General features: G+C 52.5%; 2 protein-coding genes across 3 annotated transcripts in view; one reads left to right on the forward strand and one right to left on the reverse strand.

Moving 5' to 3' along the window:
* The window catches only part of RNPS1 (RNA binding protein with serine rich domain 1), a 426,882-nt gene that overhangs the window by 251,416 nt on the left and 160,531 nt on the right, over positions 1-14,935 (reverse strand). The window lies entirely within an intron of this gene.
* PDPK1 (3-phosphoinositide dependent protein kinase 1) overlaps positions 1-14,935 on the forward strand; it is a 91,811-nt gene that overhangs the window by 14,349 nt on the left and 62,527 nt on the right. Inside the window, exon 1 of one of the 2 annotated variants that reach the window (XM_062180774.1) lies at positions 2,562-2,585. The exons of the other annotated variant lie outside the window; for it this stretch is intronic. The gene's annotated coding sequence lies outside the window, so the exon portion shown is untranslated. Of the gene's footprint in view, positions 1-2,561; positions 2,586-14,935 lie in introns of those variants that run through there. 2 annotated transcript variants of the gene reach the window in all.

Genomic DNA, 14,935 nt, shown 5'->3' on the forward strand with positions numbered 1-14,935 from the left:
TGGAGCAGAAGCAGAAGCAGCTGGGAGCTGGACGAGCACTCCAGCGTGGAGCATCGGCATTCCAAGCTGCAACTTAACCTGATGCGGCACAACCCTGGTCCTTCCTTTTCTTGGAGGGGTGAGGGGAGATCTTCATCTTCAGTATGCTGGCTCATTGCCCAGGTGCCCCTGACAGTGGCGCCAGGGCAAGCCAAAACCGGGAGCGCTGATCTCAGTCTGTTTTTCCTGCAGATGACTGGGACCCAAGTACTCGAGCCGTCCTCTGCTGCCTGCTGCGGTGTGTTATCAGGAAGCTGGGGTTGGGAGCAGAGCTGGGACTGGAACTCAGGCACCCTGAGACAGAGTGCAGGCGTCCCAAGTAGCACCTTGACTGCTGTGCCATAGGCCGACCCCGACAGAACTGGCTCAGCGCTCTCGGCAGGATTTGGAGGTGGCCTCTGTGGTCCGGTCTCCTTTGCCATTTGCTGGGTCTCTTCAGCTTTATTGGCAGCGCAGAGCATGGATTTGTATCAGTTACTGGCCCTTGTGAAAGTGGGTGGTCAGTTTTGATACCTTCTGTAGCTTTTTTCCTTTCTGGGGAAGCTACAGTGCTGTTAATTGTCTGGAGATCTTTGGAGTCACAGACTGCGGAGCTGTTACTTTGTTTGAGTCTTAGACGGAACCAGTAGCGGACTTTGTGCTTCGGGCCCAGAGCTTAGAAGATTGGTGTGTCAGGAAAGGCCTGAGCTTGCCTTTCCCCCAGCATTCCCTGAGCTGGTGCTGTCCTCTCCTTTCCAGCAGAGAGGGGACAGTTAGGAAGGCAGGGGATGCTGGGAACGAAGAAGACCAGGGCTGGGTAGAGCAGGAAGACACCTTTAGGGACATGTCGTCATCATCATCTTCTTCTTCTTCTTCTTTTTTTTTTTTTTTTTTTTTTTAAGATTTATTCTATTTATTTGAAAGAGTTACAGAGAGAGAGGTAGAGACAGAGAGAGAGGTCTTCCATCCACTGGTTCACTCCCCAGATGGCCACAACGACCGGAGCTGTGCCAATCTGAAGCCAGGAGCCAGGAGCTTCCTCTAGGTCTCCCATGCGGGTGCAGGGGCCCAAGGACTTGGGCCATCTTCTACTACTTTCCCAGGCCATAGCAGAGAGCTGGATTGGAAGAGGAGCAGCCGGAGCTCAAACCAGCACCCATATGGGCTGCCGGCACTGCAGGCCAGAGCTTTAACCCACTGCGCCACAGTTCTGGCGCCACGGGACATGTCTTCTGACAGTTGATATTTGGGGCTGTGGGGTCATGTGCCCTAAAGCCTGGAGCCCACCCTGGGCCCCTGGCCTGGAAATGTCTGGTTAGGTGCTTGGAGCTCGTGATAAGAAGTAAAACCCCAGACTGGCCTAGCACCCTCCCTTTCCTTGTTTCTGACTGGCGCAGATGCGGGTGAGACTTGTGTGTGGAGTTCTCAGTCAGCCACTGAAGCTGAGAGTGCCTCTGTGTCTCCTAAGAAACTGTTCCAGATTGCAGGTTAGGAGCCCAGGAAGGGAGAACGTCTGCTTCTGGAGCCTCGTCACGTGTGAGGCAGCCTCAGGGGTGAACCTGCGGCGGAGGCGTTCCAGCCAGATGCTTTATTCATACTACTAGTGGTATTTTTTTATTTACTTGAAAATCAGAGTTACACAGAGAGGGAGGAGATAGAGTGATCTGTCTTCCCTAATTCACTCCCCGGATGGCGGCAGTGGTCTGGCCAAAGCCAGGAACTTCTGGGTCTCCCTCACTGGTGGCAGGGGTCCAAACATTCGGGCCGTCCTCCACTGCCTTTCCCTGGCCATTAGTAGGGATCTGAGTTAGAAGTGGAGCAGGCAGGACTTGAACCGGCACTCTTACGGATACGTCGGGCTTTACCTGCTATGCCACAGTGCTGGTCCCTGAGTGAAGCTTTGAAGTGCAGTGTGTATTCATTCTGAAAAATTTGTTAAAACAGCTTTTTTGTTTGTTTAAGATTTGTTTGAAAGGTAGAGTGACAGAGGGGAAGGGAGGGAGATGCAGAGAAGAGAGAGAGATCAATCTTGCGTTGTTGGTTTACTCCCCAAATGGCCAGAAAAACCGGGTCTTGGGCCAGGCTGAAGCCAGGGGCTTGGAACTCCATCTGAGTCTTCATGGGTGGTGGGGACCCAAATACTTGAACCCTCACCTTCTGACTCCCAAGAGCATTTGCAGGTAGCTGAATCAGAAGTGGGGCATCCAGGACACAAAGTTGTGCCCATTTGGGGTGCCTCCCTGCTTTGTGGGAACACCTGCCCCTCCGCCCCAGCAGCTTCAATTGTAATTCTTTGTTCCCTCCTGTTTTCAGGTAGCTCTCATCCTGATTTTAATGGTCATGGAACTTAGCAGCCTGAGGCCCTTGCAGAGTTCTGGGAGCTGCCTGGAAGCTGCCCACCCTCTCACCGTCCTGGACCTGACAGACGGCTGACTCCCCTTTCCACACAGGGTGGGACAAAGTGGCTACCAGCCTTCTGTGGCCGGTCCCTTGGGGGTCAGTGGTCAAGAGCCCTTGTGGATAGAGTGTTGGGAGCGTGAAGACCTGGGATCCTCTCCTGCCATGAGGTCTGTGTGTGCTGCACGCTAGACTCCACAGAGCGAGCTCTCCAAGGTGCACTCGTTGTCCTGGTGCATGGTGTCCAGCAACCCTCCCAGGGTGGGCCCATGCTGTCAGTCCCACTTTGTGGAAGACTAAGTTATGGCTTAGAGAGCCTGACTTCCCCGTGGATAAATTGCAAACTTAGAATTTAGGCCTGGTTTTTTACTTTGCTGTTACTTCCTGGTGGGAGGCTCTGGCTGAGGAAGTAGCGGTGCTCCCCTGATAAGCTCTGCCTCTGTGTGGCCTTGTGGGACTTTCTGGGATGAGAGTTCTTATTTAGTAACACAGGTGACCTGAGAGCAGTGTCCTTTTGAGGATGAGCTGGTTGGATTTGGTGGCAGCCTCCCACAATTTTGTGCGGGGGCCTAGAGGGAGGTAGCCCTGCTTGCTGGCTTTGCGTGTGTGTGTGTGTGTGTGTGTGTGAGATGTATCTGTTGCAGCATATTCCCATAGTCCCATGCTCCAGAGCACACTTGGACACTTAAAACCTAGATAGTATTTTGGGTTTGGGATCCTTGCCTTGCTGAACTGTTGAGCTGTGTGCCAGCATCTTGGCATAGAAAGCTCTGGTTTCCATTTGATTTCTTTCCCGCGTCAGGGACCCCTTCCTGCAGTTTTCTGTTCTCAGAGTTAGAGCCGAGCCTCCTACTTCACTAGGTGGTTGGTGAAGCTCTGCTCGGAGACGAGTCAGCAGTGTGTGGGGCATGGCGGGCTTCAGTGTGGTCCGGAAGGCTCGTTGTATGGTGTGACGCTCCTTGGTCAGAAACAGCTGGTGTGTCTTGTGTGTGATTAGCCGTAGAAGTAGCTGTGGCTTGCTCTGCAGACGAGGTCGCTCAGTCCTCAGGCAAGGCTGGGGAGACGTTCCTCTCCCTGGCTCTCAGACGAAGAGTCGGTCAGACAGGGGACAGAGCCTGTCAAGGCCAGCAGCTGGTGAGCGGCAGAGCGGGGGTTTTCGCGTGGAGCCCGTACCCCACCTGTCTGCTGTGGCCCAAGTTTAGACAGTCCGGTAACTGATGGGTAAGCTGTTGGGTCTGTGTGTTCTGGTGACTTAGTGGCCTTAGAGTCTTCCTCAGTAGATTTATAGGGGAAAAGCCACTTGAGAGCTAAGCCAGTTGGGCTCTGTGGCACAGTGAGTTAAGTTCCTGCTTGTGGTGCTGGGTGCCCCATGCCGGCATCGCATATTGGAGTACTGGTTTGAGTCCTAGCCGTTGCTCTTCTGCTCCAGCTTCCTGCCGACACCTGGGAAGGCAGTGGATGCTGGCTCCACTGCTTGGGTTCCTCTGCCCATGGAGTTCCTGTCTCCTGACTTCTACCTGGCCCAGTCTCAGCTGTTAAAGGCATTTGGGAGTTGAACCAGCAGATGGAAGATTCTCCCTCTTCCTCTGTGTCTCCTTCTCTCTTTGTCACTCTGCTTTTGAGTAAACACATACATCTCCACACAGAAAGCAGTGGGACCCAGCACTAAGGCCCAGTGGGTTAAGCAGCTGCTTGTGACAGCACCAGTATCCCACCAGGAGTGCCCGTTTGAGTTCCAGCTTCCTGCGGATGGCCCGGGAAAGCAGCAGAGGACGGCCCCAGTGCCTGGACCTCCGCCAGTGCTGTTGCAGACCTGGACATGGAGCTCCTGGCTTCAGCCTGGCTCTGCCCTGCCTGTTGCAGCCATCTAGGGAGTGAACCAATAGATGGAAGATCCATTCACTTATGCTCCCCTCCCCCTCAGATGTCTCTCCCTGTCTGTCTGACGCTGTCCGTCTCAAACAGACAGACAAATAAATAAATACTTAAAAAAGAGCCAGGGCACATGTATGCAATCTGGTTACAGTTGCTCCAATATTGAAGTGTGTAGAGAGCAGCAGCCTCCCCGTGAGGGTCAAAGACCTTGTTGTACTGGCCCTGAGTCTCTAGCCTCCAGCTTCCCCAGGTCACTCTTTATAGAACGTCTTTGCTTAGCTTGTATTCTTTCCTTCTTAGTGAGACAAAGATACACAGGATCTGAGAACCCCCTTTCTCCACCTCTGAGCCCCTTGCCTTCCTGGTACTGACCCATGGTCTTGTGTGTAGTTGTAAGCCTAGAAGTTTTGAGGTAGGTTCTCAGTTGGCATCTGCTAGGGGAAACATGGATGAACCACTTGTTACTGTCAAAGTCCTTTAAACCACACTCTAAAGGAGAAAAAAAAAAAAAAAAACCCATGATTCCTCTGAACCATTTTGGAGAAGAAAGTGCCTCTTCTGAAGAGTCCCATCCCCTGTATGAGCCCAGCTACCCGGGGCATCAGGCTGCAGCCTGCCTGCCTGCCTCTCTCTCTCTCTCTTAAGATTTATTTATTTACTTGAAAGTCAGAGTTACACACAGAGATAAGGAGAGACAGAGAGTGAGGGAGAGTGAGAGGTCTTCCATCTGCTGGTTCACTCCCCAGATGGCTGCAACAGCCGGAGCTGCACTGATCCGTAGCCAGGAGCCAGGATCATCTTCTGGGTCTCCCACGTGGGTGCAAGGGCCCAAGACTTGGGCATCTTCTGCTGCTTTCCCAGGCCATAGCAGAGAGCTGGATTGGAAGTGGAGCGGCTGGGTCTCAAACCAGCGCCCGTATGGGAAGCTGGCACTGCAGGTGGCGGCTTTACCCGCTACGCCACAGCGCCGGCCCCTGCAGCTTCTCTTTAGGATGCTTGCAGTGTCCTCCTGAAGCTGGCTGAGTCACAAGTCCTCTCTGTCTCCCCATCTGGCCCATGCAAGGCTGGCCTGACCAGGTGATTAAGGACTGTGAGGTGTGCCTCAAAAACACAGGGCTCTGCATTTAAAAACAATAAGCTTTAGTCTACCTGGAAATTAGTCCCAAAGAGTTAGTGAAAGTGTTGTGTGTTGCTTTGGAAGACCTGAGACAGCTGCTGTGCCAGACTTTATGGGAGGTGGGAAGGAACTCTGTGGGCCATTTGTTTTGTTTTGATCCTAAATCCATTTGTCAATCAAATGTTTGTTACATTTAGTTTTGAATGTTGGACACTGGCCATGTGGATACTAGCATTTTTCTAAACACTCTCATCAGTGACTGAGATACACTGCTTACTTCAGTTGAGCCTTTAGCTGGTAGATATGAAAATGTCATTAGATCAGAAAATAATTTTTCCTTGAGAGTTTCGACTAGCAGGAGAAGACTGCTGAACTTGAAGTCAAAGAAGTTGAAGCTCTTACGTTCTTAACTAGAAATTATATGAAATTGAAGACCTTAGAAAATGCTGTTTATGAATAGGCTTTATTATTTTTTTAAAAAAGATTGATTTAGTTTTCGAAGTACAGAGCAACAGAGATCTATATCTATCTATCTATCTATCTATCTATCTATCTATCTTCCATTCTCTGGTTCACTCCTCAAAATGCTACAACAGTCAGGTTTGGGCCAGGCTGAAGCAAAGAGCCAGGAAGTCCGTTGGGTCTCACGTACGGGTGGCAGGGAACCAAGTACTACAACTGTTATCTGTTGTCTTCCAAGGGAACTGGATTTAAGCAGAGCAACTGGGATTCAAGCTGTCGCTCCAATGTTTTTATGAGTTCATTTAGAAGTCAGTCATTTAAATCTCAGACGTGGAGCAATGATTCTTGCTAGAACCCCCAGCACCTGCTCTGGAACAGCACATGGACCTCCCGTTCATGCAGTTGGCATGAAACTGAAAGCAGCAGCAGCAGAGATTCCTGTTGGGAGGGTGGTGGTGAACACGCACACACACACACACAAGCAGGAGCAGATTCCTGTTAGGAGGGTGGTGGTGAACACGCACACACACACACAAGCAGGAGCAGATTCCTGTTAGGGTGGTGGTGAACACGCACACACACACACAAGCAGGAGCAGATTCCTGTTAGGAGGGTGGTGGTGAACACGCACACACACACACACACAAGCAGGAGCAGGTTCCTGTTGGGAGGGTGGTGGTGAACACACACACACACACACAAGCAGGAGCAGATTCCTGTTGGGAGGGTGGTGGTGAACACACACACACACACACACACAAGCAGGAGCAGATTCCTATTAGGAGGGTGGTGGTGAACACGCACACACACACACACACACAAGCAGGAGCAGATTCCTATTAGGAGGGTGGTGAACACACACACACACAAGCAGGAGCAGATTCCTGTTAGGAGGGTGGTGAACACACACACACACACACAAGCAGGAGCAGATTCCTGTTAGGAGGGTGGTGGTGAACACACACACACACACAAGCAGGAGCAGATTCCTGTTGGGAGGGTGGTGGTGAACACACACACACACACACACAAGCAGGAGCAGATTCCTGTTAAGAGCGTGGTGGTGAACACACACACACACACACAAGCAGGAGCAGATTCCTGTTGGGAGGGTGGTGGTGAACACACACACACACACACAAGCAGGAGCAGATTCCTGTTAAGAGCGTGGTGGTGAACACACACACACACACACACAAGCAGGAGCAGATTCCTGTTAGGAGGGTGGTGGTGAACACACACACACACACACAAGCAGGAGCAGGTTCCTGTTAGGAGGGTGGTGGTGAACACACACACACACACACAAGCAGGAGCAGATTCCTGTTAAGAGCGTGGTGGTGAACACGCACACACACACACACAAGCAGGAGCAGATTCCTGTTAAGAGCGTGGTGGTGAACACGCACACACACACACACAAGCAGGAGCAGATTCCTGTTGGGAGGGTGGTGGTGAACACGCACACACACACACACAAGCAGGAGCAGGTTCCTGTTAAGAGCGTGGTGGTGAACACACACACACACACAAGCAGGAGCAGATTCCTGTTGGGAGGGTGGTGGTGAACACACACACACACACAAGCAGGAGCAGATTCCTGTTGGGAGGGTGGTGGTGAACATGCACACACACACACACACACAAGCAGGAGCAGGTTCCTGTTAGGAGGGTGGTGGTGAACACACACACACACACACACAAGCAGGAGCAGATTCCTGTTAGGAGGGTGGTGGTGAACACACACACACACACACAAACAGGAGCAGATTCCTGTTAGGAGGGTGGTGGTGAACACACACACACACACACAAGCAGGAGCAGATTCCTGTTAGGAGGGTGGTGGTGAACACGCACACACACACACACAAGCAGGAGCAGATTCCTGTTAAGAGCGTGGTGGTGAACACACACACACACACACACAAGCAGGAGCAGATTCCTGTTAGGAGGGTGGTGGTGAACACACACACACACACAAGCAGGAGCAGGTTCCTGTTAGGAGGGTGGTGGTGAACACACACACACACACACACAAGCAGGAGCAGATTCCTGTTGGGAGGGTGGTGGTGAACACACACACACACACAAGCAGGAGCAGATTCCTGTTGGGAGGGTGGTGGTGAACACGCACACAGCCACACACAAGCAGGAGCAGATTCCTGTTGGGAGGGTGGTGGTGACACACACACACACAAGCAGGAGCAGATTCCTGTTAGGAGGGTGGTGATGAACACACACACACACACACACAAGCAGGAGCAGATTCCTGTTAGGAGGGTGGTGGTGAACACACACACACACACACACACAAGCAGGAGCAGATTCCTGTTGGGAGGGTGGTGGTGAACACACACAAGCAGGAGCAGATTCCTGTTAGGAGGGTGGTGATGAACACACACACACACACACAAGCAGGAGCAGATTCCTGTTGGGAGGGTGGTGGTGAACACACACACACACACACAAGCAGGAGCAGATTCCTGTTAGGAGGGTGGTGATGAACACACACACACACACACACAAGCAGGAGCAGATTCCTGTTGGGAGGGTGGTGGTGAACACGCGCACACACACACAAGCAGGAGCAGGTTCCTGTTGGGAGGGTGGTGGTGAACACACACACACACAAGCAGGAGCAGATTCCTGTTGGGAGGGTGGTGGTGAACATGCACACACACACACACAAGCAGGAGCAGATTCCTGTTAGGAGGGTGGTGGTGAACACACACACACACACAAGCAGGAGCAGATTCCTATTAGGAGGGTGGTGGTGAACATGCACACACACACACACACAAGCAGGAGCAGGTTCCTGTTAGGAGGGTGGTGGTGAACACACACACACACACACAAGCAGGAGCAGATTCCTGTTGGGAGGGTGGTGGTGAACACACACACACACACACACAAGCAGGATCAGATTCCTGTTGGGAGGGTGGTGATGAACACACACACACACACACACAAGCAGGAGCAGATTCCTGTTGGGAGGGTGGTGGTGAACACACACACACACACAAGCAGGAGCAGATTCCTGTTGGGAGGGTGGTGGTGAACATGCACACACACACACACAAGCAGGAGCAGGTTCCTGTTAGGAGGGTGGTGGTGAACACACACACACACACACAAGCAGGAGCAGATTCCTGTTAGGAGGGTGGTGGTGAACACACACACACACACACAAGCAGGAGCAGATTCCTGTTGGGAGGGTGGTGATGAACACGCACACACACACACAAGCAGGAGCAGGTTCCTGTTGGGAGGGTGGTGGTGAACACGCACACACACAAGCAGGAGCAGATTCCTGTTGGGAGGGTGGTGGTGAACACACACACACACACACACACAAGCAGGAGCAGATTCCTGTTAGGAGGGTGGTGGTGAACACACACACACAACATACAAGCAGGAGCAGATTCCTGTTAGGAGGGTGGTGGTGAACACACACACACACACACACGCAGGCTTTGGGTGTGGACCGTGCGGATTCTCCTAGGCGAATCAGCTCCCTTGCGTCCGCCCCTTGGTCCCAGTACAAGAGGGCCTGGGCACGCCATCCATCCTCAGCAGCACTGCCCTTGCAGAAGCTGCGCAGGAGACAGAGGAGGGGCAGCGGGGCCCCAGCCCGATGGAGGGCTGGGGATGGGTATGGAAAGGAGGGTTTCGGACCTGGAGGGTGGAAGGCTCCTGGAGAAAGGGAGCGCTATTACCTGGGCAGGCTTTGGCCATAGAGCCACAGGTGGCCATGGGTATGAGGCTTGGCAGGCCACTGCCCCCAGTCTTCTCCTTTTGTGTATGGAAGCCACAGGTGAGATCATAACTGGGGGGTTTCATGGTAACGCTGCACCTATAGGATGGGCAGAGGGTGGGACTCTATTCTGTTAGGGAGGGCGTGGGTGGTAGACCAGCACATGCAGGGTTTTGTTGACTTATAGTTCTCCAGGGATTTCAATTCAGAAGCTATCGAGTAACCAGAAGTATTTACTTACCATGGTTTTGGGTCACCAAGAGTATGGCAAACTGACTGGGCTGTGGAGTAAATGACTCCTTGACCTGGAGTAGGCTGGTCTCTGGCAGCCTCCATGGGCCAGCAGCTGAGCGCTCAGAGCCTGCAGGACCCCCTCCCAGCAGCTGGGCCACCAGGTAGCACGTGTCCTCCACATCATGGCACAGTTTCAGAGTGCTGTTTACACAGTTTAATCACCACCTAAAAATGCTACAAAGGATGTTTTACCAGCTGTAGTACAAAACATTTTAGACTTTTCCACTGGAAGAAGGCTTTCTTAAACTCAGTCTTCTTATTTCACAACTGATGCCTAAAAATACTGTAAGGGTAATATTGCAATTATAATTCTCTTGGACTGCAAATTCAGTTACTCTTTACAATATGGCAGCAGCTCTGTCTGGGTCCTTGGGCAGCTTATCCCTGGCTTCAGAGCAGCCTGAGGTCTGCCGTGGATCCTTCCAGCACTCACCCACGTCTGCACTCCCCTTTAGGAGGTTCTCTGATGGGATGTGAGCTGTCATGGCCAGGGGCCCACATCTCCCAGCCTCACCAGCAGACCAGTCATGTTGGATGAGGAATTGGTGAAGGAGCAGTTAATTTACCTCTGTTAAGAAACTTTGATGAGGGGCTGGTGCTGTGGTGTAGCGGGTAATGCCGCTGCCTGCAGTGCCGGCATCCCACATGAGCGCTGCTGGTTCAAGTCTTGGCAGCTCCACTTCTGATCCAGCTCTCTGCTGTGGCTTGGGAAAGCAGTAGAAGATGGCCCAAGTCCTTGGGCCCCCGCACCTGCATGGGAGACCCAGAAGAAGCTCCTGGCTTTGGATCAGTGCAGCTCCGGCCGTTGCAGCCAATTGGGGAGTGAACCAGCAGATGGAAGACCTCTCTCTGTGCCTCTGCCTCTCTCTCTCTGTAACTGCCTTTCAAGTAAATAAATCTTAAAAAAAAGAAAGAAAGAAAGAAAGAAAGAAAGAAAGAAAGAAAGAAAGAAAGAAAGAAATTTGATGAGCAGAATGAGTGAATGTGTTGTGGTAACAGAAAAACTGGCTTTGCAGAGTGCGGTATGCTCACAGTGATCGCTCTGTGCTTAGTTGTATGCAGTGGACAAGCTCAGGGTTCCAGGCTTCCCCGACCCCTCTTGGCCCTGGACACAGGGTTGCTAGGTGAGTAGCACAACTGTGACTGTGGACAGGGCTGGAGAGGTTCCTGAGGGGGAAGGCAAACGGAGTCAGTGGCCATGTCCTGGAGGTGCTGCCCCCACAGGTGTCTTCCCCTGTCCATCGTGCTTGGTGTAGGCCACTTCAGACACTGCATCTCATTGGTTTGCACTTTCGAGGTCAATGATGTTACCGACTTTTTTTTCTTTTTAAAGATTTATTTATTTTCTTTGAAAGAGAGAGCTTGCTCTCACATCTGCTGGTTCACTCCCTAAATGCTCACAACAGCTAGGGCTGGACCAGGCCAAAACCAGGAGCAGGTGTTTCGTCCAGGTCTCCCACGTGGGTGCAGGAGCCCAGGGAGCTGGATCGGAATCAGAGTAGTGGACTTGAACCGGTGCCCATATTGGGTGCTGGGATTGCAGCCAGTGGTTAACCTGCTATGCCACAATGCCAGCCACACCGACCATTTTTAAAGATCAGTTAGCAGTAGGTGCGTTCATGTTTACAGACGGTAAAGCTGGCTGAAACATTCCTCTCTGCCAGGCTCTGGGAAACGTATGAAGCACAGGTTTCTCTAACTTTTGTCTCAGTCGTAGTTCATAGATGCCCTTGAATACTTAGAGTCTAAGAACATAACCGTGGCGTTAATTGGAGCTTTGCTGTCCCTTTCCCTGCTGCTGGGGGCTGGGGTCCTCCTGGGAAAGGTGATTCCCTGGCAGCAGACAGCTGCACACTCCCCGCTGCGGGCCAGATGGACTCAGCCTGGACTTCTGGCATTGCAGCTTTTTGTCTGGTCCTGTACCCATTCTGCAGCAGCTTGCTGTACCATGAAGAAGCAGCAGTCAGACCAGGTTCCTGTGTGAGCTTTTCATCACTGCTCAGTGTTTGAGAGTTTGTTAGGGAAAAAAAAATTTTTTTTAAATAAACATTTATTTGCTTATTTGAAAGTCAGAGTTATACAGAAAGAGGAGAGGCAGAGAAAGACAGAGAGAGAGAGAGAGAGGTCTTCCATCCGATGGTTCACTCCCCAAAGGCTGCAACAGCCGGAGCTGCACTGATCCTAAGTAGGGGCCAGGAGCTTCTTCTGGGTCTCCCACGTGGGTGCAGGGGCCCCAGGACTTGGGCCATCTTCCACTGTTTTCCCAGGCCATAACAGAGCTGGATCAGAAGTGGAGCAGCCAGGTCTCAAACTGGTGCCCATATGGGATGCCGGCGCTTCAGGCCAGGGCATGAACCTACTGCACCACAGCGCTGGGCCCGAAAAAAGAATCTTAAATCAGAAATTATTGAGTATAACTGTGCAGCAAGCAATGTCAAAGGCTGGCATTTGGAAACAGCATTGTCCAGCAGAGTCCCGCCAAAGCCAGTGTTGCGGCCAGCTGAGCCAGCAGTCCTACACACTGAGAAAGAAGGGCTGGTGCCTGGCGGTGTTTCCTGGCTGTGGGTCCTGTGCGTCTTCCGGTGGCGACTGCTCTCCTGCAGGGATGGCGTCCTGGCAGCCTCGCAGAGGGGCGTTTGGAGCAGGGGCTCACTGCTGGTGACCCTGGAGCGCTGTGCTCTCCCTTCCTCGTATCTGATCATGCCCTCAGCTTTGGCAGCTCTGCTTCCTCCAGCCACCCATGTCCTCTCTCCCAGGGTTTGAAGTCTGTGCAGGGTTGAGCTGGGCTCTGCCCTGGCTCGGTATTTCTCCAGTGAAATCACAGGCCTGTGTGTAGGGCGTTGCAGACTGCCTAAACTGTGGGTCTTGGTGCTTGCTTTTCCCAGACACAGAGTAGGATTTTTTTTTTATTCCCACCTTTTTCAGACTGGTTAGTAGTTCACCCTCCCTGTGGACCCCAGCTTCCCATGCTCCTGCCTTGGGGGACCACATCCTTCTTTGTGGGGGCATCCTGCTGACTGGAGGGTGTTTAGCAGAGCCCTTGTCTTGGCCCACTTGATGTCAACAGCACTTTCTCCCTCCCCCAGTTGGGACAAAAAAGAGCATCTTGGGACATTGTCTAGTGTACTGGGGAGCGGGTAAAGTTGTCCTGATTGAGGGCCTACGTGTGTCAGGTCCTAAGTTCCTGACTCTGGGAGCTGTTGGCGGTGGTGGTGGTCGTGGCTGCACCCCTCCTGGCTGAGCCTTTGTGGTCCTGTGCCTGGTACCTCCCAGGAGGAACTCCATGTGGAAGCTGTCACTGAGCTGCACTGTGACTTGCACTTACCCACTCGTGGACTGGATACATGCCCTCGTCTTGGGGCGGATCTGCAGCAGAGCATCTGGGTTGACCAGATGTTTGGGACTGCATCTGGCACGCTGGATGCTTCAGTTCTGTGGTGAAGGTGGCCAGCTGAACTGCCATCTCAGTGGCTGTTTTTTGACTGGATTGTGTCTCACTCTGCTACCCCTAACAGATAGCACAAGTAACAACGAAACACACTCTGCCTGTCTGTCACGTCTCCTGTCCTCCCATGCGCGTGCTCTGCTGACCTGGGCGTTTTCTCCGGCCTTCACCCTCTCCATATGTGGATGGGTGCTGAAGAGACAGTGGGCAGGGTTTTTCCATAGGGACGCTCCGCTTTCTCGCAGGTTGGTGTATCCCAGGGGCTGCCCGGTAATAGGGGTTCTGTTGGGTCAGGTTGAGCTCTGTTGAGGTATCCCAGTAGTTTCTAGTGAGCCCACAGTCTGGCCAGCAGCTGCCACAGTGCCGGGTTGGTGCCTGGACAAGAGCTCACACTTTCTAGAGCCAGTGCTCTCTTTTGAGGAACATTTTGGGAGATGTTTGTTGTAATCGTGAAAGCAACTTTGATAGAAGGAAAAGAATACTCCCTATGACACCAAAACCTTGTCATACTTGGTCTTATAGTTGTCTGGTTAGGAAGTTTGAAGTGAGAGAAAACTTGAGTTTTTCTTTGTCGGCTCCTGAATTCAGCCTGAGCATTCCTTGCTGTCTTATGTCCTTTCAAGGGTTATTTGATATCAGGGCTGTCTGTCCCCAGAATACCCAATTTGATGATGGACGTGTGACCCATTTCTTCAGTGCGCCTTTGCCTCCTGGTGACGTGGGTGCCTGCTGCCTGTGGGCCCTGCCTGACCCTGTGGGAACGTCCTTGTTGCTCTTGGACAATGCTTACACTACAGACAGCGCTGAGGTCCTGTCTGCCACAAAGAAGCCAAGAATGTCTGTGTGACAGGTGCACAGGCACCTCTGCCCACCGGCGCTGGTGGAGAAGCTGTTGGTGCAGTTGTGCCAGGTTCGTGAATCAGCCTGTTGCGTCTGCTGCTTCAAAAGTTGATGTATGTTTGTGATTTTGCTTAGTAGTTCGCTTGTCAATGTTTAAGGGGCAGCAGCACATTCTTTGGATCTTTGATTAAATGGAACTTCTTTGGCAAGCTGAGCCCTGCACATCCCTGGGTGCTGTTTTGCAGGGCCTGTGCTTGTGCCTGGCTGTGAGGTCAGGATTGGACCTGACCTCTCACCTGGTAGAGAAGCAGTATCTGCCACTGTGTGCTCCTGCGTTGTCTCCCTGAGTCTTGCCTGGCAGGCAGGTGGGTGGGTACACAGTGAATTTAGGAGTGCCTGGAAACATGACCAAATTGGTCTTTGTTCCACATGTGGTGGGGATGGGCATGGCCAAGACAGGTGCTATACTCCCCTCGACAGGTGTGGCCAGGTCAGTGTGCAGCCATGCTGTGGTACCTGGGTCTGCTCAGGATGAAGTGTTGGCTCCTCTGCCTCCTGTCCCCCAGTTGTGTCCTAGCAGGCTGGAGGTCTGCTCCCTACGTGCTGCTAGAGGCCCCTGTTGCTCTGTCCAGGAGCCTTGTAAAATGTGCGCAGGGCTCCACTCTACAAGCACATCCCTAACGTTCTGACCGGTCCTGGGAGGATGGCCCAGGCTGATTGCAGAACTAGCTGA

Source organism: Lepus europaeus, chromosome 21 (genome assembly GCF_033115175.1).
Source record: "Lepus europaeus isolate LE1 chromosome 21, mLepTim1.pri, whole genome shotgun sequence".
NCBI classification, from domain to species: domain Eukaryota; kingdom Metazoa; phylum Chordata; class Mammalia; order Lagomorpha; family Leporidae; genus Lepus; species Lepus europaeus.